Source organism: Tasmannia lanceolata, unplaced genomic scaffold, assembly GCF_043159265.1.
Source record: "Tasmannia lanceolata isolate RefF3 unplaced genomic scaffold, GAP_Taslan_0.1 ptg000005l, whole genome shotgun sequence".
Classification (NCBI taxonomy): domain Eukaryota; kingdom Viridiplantae; phylum Streptophyta; class Magnoliopsida; order Canellales; family Winteraceae; genus Tasmannia; species Tasmannia lanceolata.
The window spans coordinates 2852825-2860352 of NW_027518682.1; the positions used below are offsets into that span (position 1 = coordinate 2852825).

Below are 7528 nucleotides of genomic sequence, written 5' to 3' on the forward strand. Positions count from 1 at the left end.
ACTTTTCCAATAATTATGAATTTGAGATTTACAAGCAATATATGCCGGGAGGGATTTCATAGGTAATTTTGTGTAAAGCCCTTACGCAGCTCAGTTAATTAAAAGAAGCTGACCTCTTCCAAATCGTTTGCCTATACACAGAATCTGAATAAAACTTTCAACTCATTTATCTCATCAATTGGACTAAAATAAAAGGAGAAGGATGTTATTTTCTCCACCTAGTTTTGCCGAACCTGAAAATCGCCACACTTGGAGGCAATAATTGGTGATCCAGGGTGGTTTAGGCGACCTCAAAGCTTCAGTTGAAGATGATCTTCTTACCCATTAAAATCCTTCCATGAACTCAATGCATGAGGTTGAAGATGATCTTCTTTCTCCAAAGTGGTTGCAGGTTATCACAAAAAAGAAAACCGAATTAGTAGGGTGTTTTTTTCATTCTCCACCAAGTGCCTCAAGGTTACCCCAAAATCACAAAAGAAAAACTAAAAGTTATAGGCAAATGAAAATTGGGAGAGAGTGGAAAAAACAACCTACTATTTCCGTTTTCGGTTGCTCCAACCATTTTTTTTTTTTTTTCCACTATCCTGCAACCACTTTCCTGTAAGAGGGGAAAAAACAACCTACTCGAAAAACAAACGATTTCAATGCGTTCAAATTCGTCGAACATGATTAGTTGACCCAAAAATCATTACCAATGAAGTGTCTTTAGGACCTGTCAAGCCATGGGTTTTAGTGGGTGTTGGTCTAACTGAACACATGTAAATCAACTCATCGGGACCATACATGTGCTATGTAGAATCATGATCAGCAACAAAAGATGGTGATAAAGTCACCCCCATTCTAGGATAAATTCACCCAACTGTACCAGTTGTGAAGCTACACGCAAAACAATGGTACAACCTCTCTCTCTCTCTCCAACATGAACAGTTGGTGGGGCCCTGATTATTTAAATCTTTGAACAAGTAGACCCCACCCATACTTAATTCTCACTAGATTTGATACGGAGTAAGCTTGTGTCGTTGAGTGTTTTTCAAAATGGACTCTACGGTCCACATCATACTATGATCCAGACCTTCCATTTGATTGGCTACAACATAAATAGGTTGTGACCCAAATTTCACTTGCATAGGATTACCCCAACCCTATGATCTATGGAGGTTTCCATTAGCTCAGAGGGCAGAGATCGGAGGTTTCAATTTACATTAATGTTTGGATCATCGCATGGTGTGGTCCATACAGTCCATTTTAAAAAGTACTACACTATACAGGTTTTCATGTGTACTCTCTCTTTCTTATATCTTTGAACACAACCCTTAGTAGAGCCCAACAAGGAATTGTTTATATCCTTGAAGTTGGTGGAGACCATAAAAAGATCACTTGGGTTTGCTTTGATCGAAGCTCCAAACAATTCATTTGTTGCGACTCGTTAAAGAGTGGCCTAAAAATTACATTTATTACATGATTTTGCCAACGCGTGGAAAATGAACCGTTGAGGGGACTTTTTTAAGCAAAACAAAAATAAAATGAAGTTTCCAATGGCAAAGGGGTGGTGAGTCTAGAAACAAAAGGCCCGCTTCAGACCATCTGCACGTTGGGCAAGCACCAATTCAAGGCTCGACTTCATAATGAGACATAATGGGGAGGGGACGGTGAACTTAGTTCGCTCATGGCGGGCGTACTTATATGAGATTGAGTCTTGTCTACCCTGAACTCTGCATTTCCACTTCCTCGGATGACCGGAATACTGGGTGCAAGTATGCATTCGCCAAGTATTCGTTAATGTTAAGGTTTGGTTCCGAAGCTCGCTCCAATGTGTCCTTCGCCATGGCTTCCTGAAATACAAACAAGAGACTTAAAAAGTAAAATACAGAAAAGAAAAACACGAAACGCGTAAAGATACACATGTAGGAAATGAAATATGCACTCCCTTATTTTAATAATTTCATTATCCGCTTCACTAAACCTTTTGATTAGCTATCAATAGCTTTTGAGGAATTGTAACAGCTTATGGCAGCTTATTAGAAAAGTGTAAAACAAATAAAGTGCCATCACCAAGGCAAGGGAGTGTTGATGTCATTTCCCATTATATGTTTATCTATATGTATATGCATACACACCACATTTGTATAACATAGAATGCTGGGTCCTTCTAGTTCCATATCATACAGACTGGGAAACTGCTAATTCTGAATCCATAAAGTATCTTTCTTCAACTGGTAAGAAATGTTTAATTTCAAAAATGAAAATAAATCCAAAAGAAGTTACAAAATGCATACAAGCAAGCTCACCTCTAGAGGATACTTTCTAAATGCAGGTTCAAAGCGACTCTTGCAGTACCGGTGGAACCATATCGTGAATACAGGCAGAACAAGAAGAAGCGGAGTGGACTTAGCAGCTTTCTTTGTGGTGAGCAGACCAAGCAGAAGAAGATGGGATATTAACAAGCTAGCAATAATGCGGCCATGTACATGTGGCCAAAATGCAGCAACACTTTTATATTCTTGATTGTAGACATTAATAATCTGGAATATACAATGTAAAGAAGAAAACCATGAGCTAGCCTTCCAAATATTGAAGTAAAAATTAAGTTTGACAATAGGATTTATATGGAACGCAAGAATTTGCAAAGAAGGCAGAGTTATAGGGAAAAAGTAAATGAGTCACATGTTCTTCAAATGTTGCAAATAGAAAAACCACTGGAGATGTGTAAACCTCAATTTAACACCAACTCAAATGGTTTGGTCCAGTGAGCTTCATGAATAATAGATCAGTAAGCCTTCCAAAAATGCATCTGCAAATTGTTTATGCAAATTGTTTTCTTATTTTGCATATTTATCATATTTCACCAAACCTTTATTCCTAATCTTTCACGACTTCTTTCAAATATTTAACACACCAAGTCTAAATGTCCATATATTACCTGAGCCACTGATTAACTGATTTCAGACACGAGCTTACAGAACTTGCCAACAGTAATATAACACTCTCGCAGTTTATAACAATTTCAATATCCGATGTGCTTAAAAAATATCAACAGTTACTACTTTCCACAATAATAGCCGTGCAAATATTTGAAAATAGTTCCTTTTCAAGTTGAAAGGAAAGTTTATGGTGGCAAATATTCAATGTCTTGTGTCAGTTTGCACCAGTAAAGAATATGGTAACCTTCAACATTTAATTCAACTATGGGAATGAAAAGAGAAGGAACAGCATTGCGATGATTACAAACCTGATGATGATAAACAAGGTATGCCAGCCCAAAGAAGACGAGTATAAAAGGAAGAAGAATTGGAGTGATCACAACATAGACAATGCCCAGTAGAAAGTATAACTTGAGTGTTGGCAGAGTCTCTGGGAGGTTAACACTTCCAGGGCTCATTGTCTTCTCTCTGTCCCTTTGAGTTTTCACCAAAAACATGTTTTTAAAATGATATATCACCAGTGGCTTCAATCGTAGAATATCACTAGCAATGCCAGCCCATCCGTCAACCATTATATATGTACGTATAGATACTCTAATGGTTCTGGGGATCCTGTAGAGAGAGAGAGAGTTTCCAGGATTTGTATGTATGTGCAAGATCAATTTGGCCAGGTAATAGAGTTGTTCACTAGATTTTTCAAATTAATCGTGGACTGCTAAGGTTATGCAAGATTGAGTGTAGGAACTTGCAAACTACTATGCGCAAATTACCTTATCAAATACAAAATAAAGATTCAAAGTTTACATGACATACAAGCTACCACAACTCGCATTTTACATGACACACCAATCATAATTTTGAGGAAAGTAGCTAAAACCACCTTCATTGAACGGTCTCATTCATTTTCTGTGAAATTTCACTTATGATCTAATCATAACAGCTTAAACATCAAGCAATCCAAATATGGTTTTTGTTTTTGTTTTGTCTCATTAAGTATGCAAATGACTCCACACAAAATAAAAGTGCATGCATTCACATCAAATATTTTTTTTAAAAAACTAAGCATATTGCATACTGATTTGTATGCTCTTGCACCTACTTAGGAAGTATGGCAAACAAATTTCAGGAAAAAAAATTATTCAAGGCTATAATTCAACAAAAATGATTAAAGAGAAGAAGAGGGTCAATCGGGATAAAAAAAGTAGACCAGAGACGAATGAAAACATCATGCTAATGCCAATTGTGAGCCCTACAAAGCTCCATTCATCAGAAAAGCTGGCAAGATGGGTCATTGTGATTAATGGAAACTAATGTTTATTTAATTTTGGGGTAGAGTTTCATTAGGTTTTGTGAAACAACCAGTCACTCCACTCCAAAAGCTTAAGCTGTTGGAGAAGGTGTTATATACTTTAACATTCCCCCTCATGTGTGGCCCCTCTTTTAGGATTGGCCCACATGTGGCACATGTGGCCCCTTTATTGGGTTTGGCCATTACATGTGGATTTATTTGCTATCAAGGAGGTTTGATCCCAGGCATTCGCTCTGATACCATGTGAAACTACCAGTTACTCCAATAGCTTAAGCTGTTGGAGAAGGTGTTATTTAATCCTTTATACTTTAACAGGTTTTAGTGAGCCATACAAACAAAAACTTGAATAGTGTTTTTGTCAAATATGGAGTCTAATTTTAGAAATTGGTTGTGTGGGTTTCATGGAAAGCAAAATGTAAAGGACTTGGGGGCTCTAATATCCTCTTTACGATCCCTACTCGTGATTCAAATGCCAAGTATTTAGCTATTGAGACTCATACTTTAAGTTAAACAGAAATCAAGCTTATCAATGGTTAGGGTTGACCTAGGGTTTTAAGGTGTTTTGGGCATATATTATATTAAGTTTTGATGTACTTTTCAAGAGGTCAATGAATAGTTGCGAGTTTCCCCAATTGATATTTGACTTTTATCCTTCTTTGACCATGTTCTGATCAAATCTATTTTCACTTTATCGCCCCAATTTTGGTTGTGAAGATCTATTGGATTGTTTGTGCAATCATTCAATTATCTAGTAAATTTTGTACTTTTGACGAGTTCCTAATAATTTTTAACTATGAATAATTTTGTGTGAACATTCAATTATCTAGCAAGTTTTATACTTGCATCATGAACCATCACTTCTTGAATCAAGAGCTTAACATGAATCATTTTTAACTATCCATTGATGTCTCCTCATTCTAGGTTAGATATTCTCTCTTTTTTAAAATTTGATAACTTTGAATTTCTATAAAGTACAACTATGAAGAACAATAAGTGAAATACATCCCAAAGATGGCCTCGTTTGTACTAAATTGCTCTGAAATATGAAGTGTACTATCTGCAAATAAGAACATGCAATATCAGAAGGTGTGAGACAATTACTGGGTTGGTGATTGATGGAGAAAAGAATGGAGTTGCTGGAAAGCAGTTCCAGTCACTATGCTCCCCAAAAACACATTGACCAACATAAAATAGTAATATTTAGATGCAGTCTTTCTCTCGAGCGATGATAGTGACATGTAGCCTTCAACTTTTGACATAACCATCACACCCGAAGGAAGAAAGTATAACAATATTTTTAAAGCCAGACCGGGGAGGAATCCTTGAAGGAATGATTTGATCACCTTCCTGCATGATATTACAAGCATCCAAAGTCAATACTAATAAAAATGAATGTGAGGCTAGAACAAACATTTAACTGATAACTATTCTAAGAGTTAGGCTTTGGAAATCTCACCAATAAAATCTTGAATGAGCAATCAAGACTACAATATTCAATAAACTTAAGCAGAGTAACTAGATTTGCCCAAATCATGAGTACATTTTTATAATATAACAGACTAGAAAAGCTACAAGAAACGATGGAAAGCAAAAATATTCTAGTATCATTGGCGCAACCCAAGTCATCAAACAGTCAAGAAATATATATGGGACTGAAACTGATTGGAAGTTCCTAATACAAATTAAGTGATAGGAATCAACACAAAAAATTGTAAGCATGCTGCACACAACCGAAATCATTAGTGAAGTCAAATTATTGCATGGGGCGTGCCAAAGTAAAATATACCAAAACAAACAAAGATAATATAGAAATAATAGAGGTTCTTCAATAAAATGCTACTGAAATGCAATGAAATAATCGGACATAAAAACCGAATTGATCTAAGCTTTCAGAAGTTCCTAAAGATGATTTCATTTTGAACTTGTAGAATGCATTTCAATCGTCATGATCAATCAACTCTATGCTCCACGGTACACATTCAAACCCAAATATAGAAGTATAGATTCCCAACTAATTTGTCTTGTCATCTTAAGTAATCGCTTAGTTTAAAATCTCAAAATTATAAACTTTCTTCTACTTATAAAGCACCTCAGACAGAAAACTTACACTTCGATCACTGGCCTGAGGGAAGGAGCAACTCTTTCTAGACCCTCAAAATTTGCAAATGATTGGACTAAAGCAATGGGCATCATGTAAAAGAACACCGATAGTGATATAACAAGCTTCCGGATGCTGAGAGAAACAAATGGTATTTTAAGATTTTGCCAGTACACATCACGTGGTTCTGGGGCCCAATCAGTTATCCACAGTGTGGAATTCTTGCTTTGCTGTGTCTGTGCACATACAGCGGCCCCCCATCGTGAATTGAATGAAACAAAAGCTACTGGCTTAGTAGCTTTTGGATCATTAAGAATCCTGTGACGCTCAGATACAATCTGAAACATGATATAAGAGAATTGTATAAATACTTGTTGGGGCATACTTAATTGAGAATCCAAACAAAACAAAAACAAACATATGACATCCATGCCAATCAAATCTAAGAAAATGCATCAGTCATCATAAAAAACTAGGAAGTAGAAACCGAGTATGAACAGCATGTGTTGCCATATAAGAGAAAATGCAAGGTTTTAAATTTCAGTTTCGGTTGCTGCCAAGGAAATGGATATGTTTTGGCTCCAGTTGGGAATTTTGGTGAAAATCAAATAAATCCATGGAAACATATGGAAACGGATGTAAATGATAGAATTTTATGATGAAACTTAAGGAAATGCTAGAATACATACTTAAAAACCGTTGCATAAGCAAGACAATCATCCATAATGGTTTAACAACATCCAACATCTAGTGACATGAGCTGTCGCACATGTCTAATAATAATTCAGCACACATCACATTTCACATGTAATTTATATAATATGTATCACAATACATGCACCACATTTCATATGCAATTCATCTAAATGTAACTATGTAACACATATTGATATAGTATACCACTAATGCACTTACGATTTGGATGTTGTATGTGTTTCAGTTTCAATATCATTTAGGTGAGGATGGAAACAGAAACATTTTGGTCATTTCGTGTTGATTTCGGTGGGAATTTAAAACTGTGAAAAAATATAACGCATTTGCGTTATAAATCCCAACAATTTTACAAAGATATTTATCATCAAGCAACTTGAATATGCAACACAAGATTATCATATACGCATCTAGAAGACTTACCTTTCCCTCAAGCTCATCGATCTCATGTTCATGGAAATTAATCAAATCCACCTCTGCACCAACAAG

The 7528-nt window shown here is 36.0% G+C and overlaps 1 pseudogene; it reads right to left on the minus strand.

Annotated features, from left to right (window-relative positions):
* Positions 1–1552: 1552 nt before the first annotated feature.
* On the minus strand, positions 1553–7528 carry LOC143876894 (hyperosmolality-gated Ca2+ permeable channel 1.8-like; annotated as a pseudogene).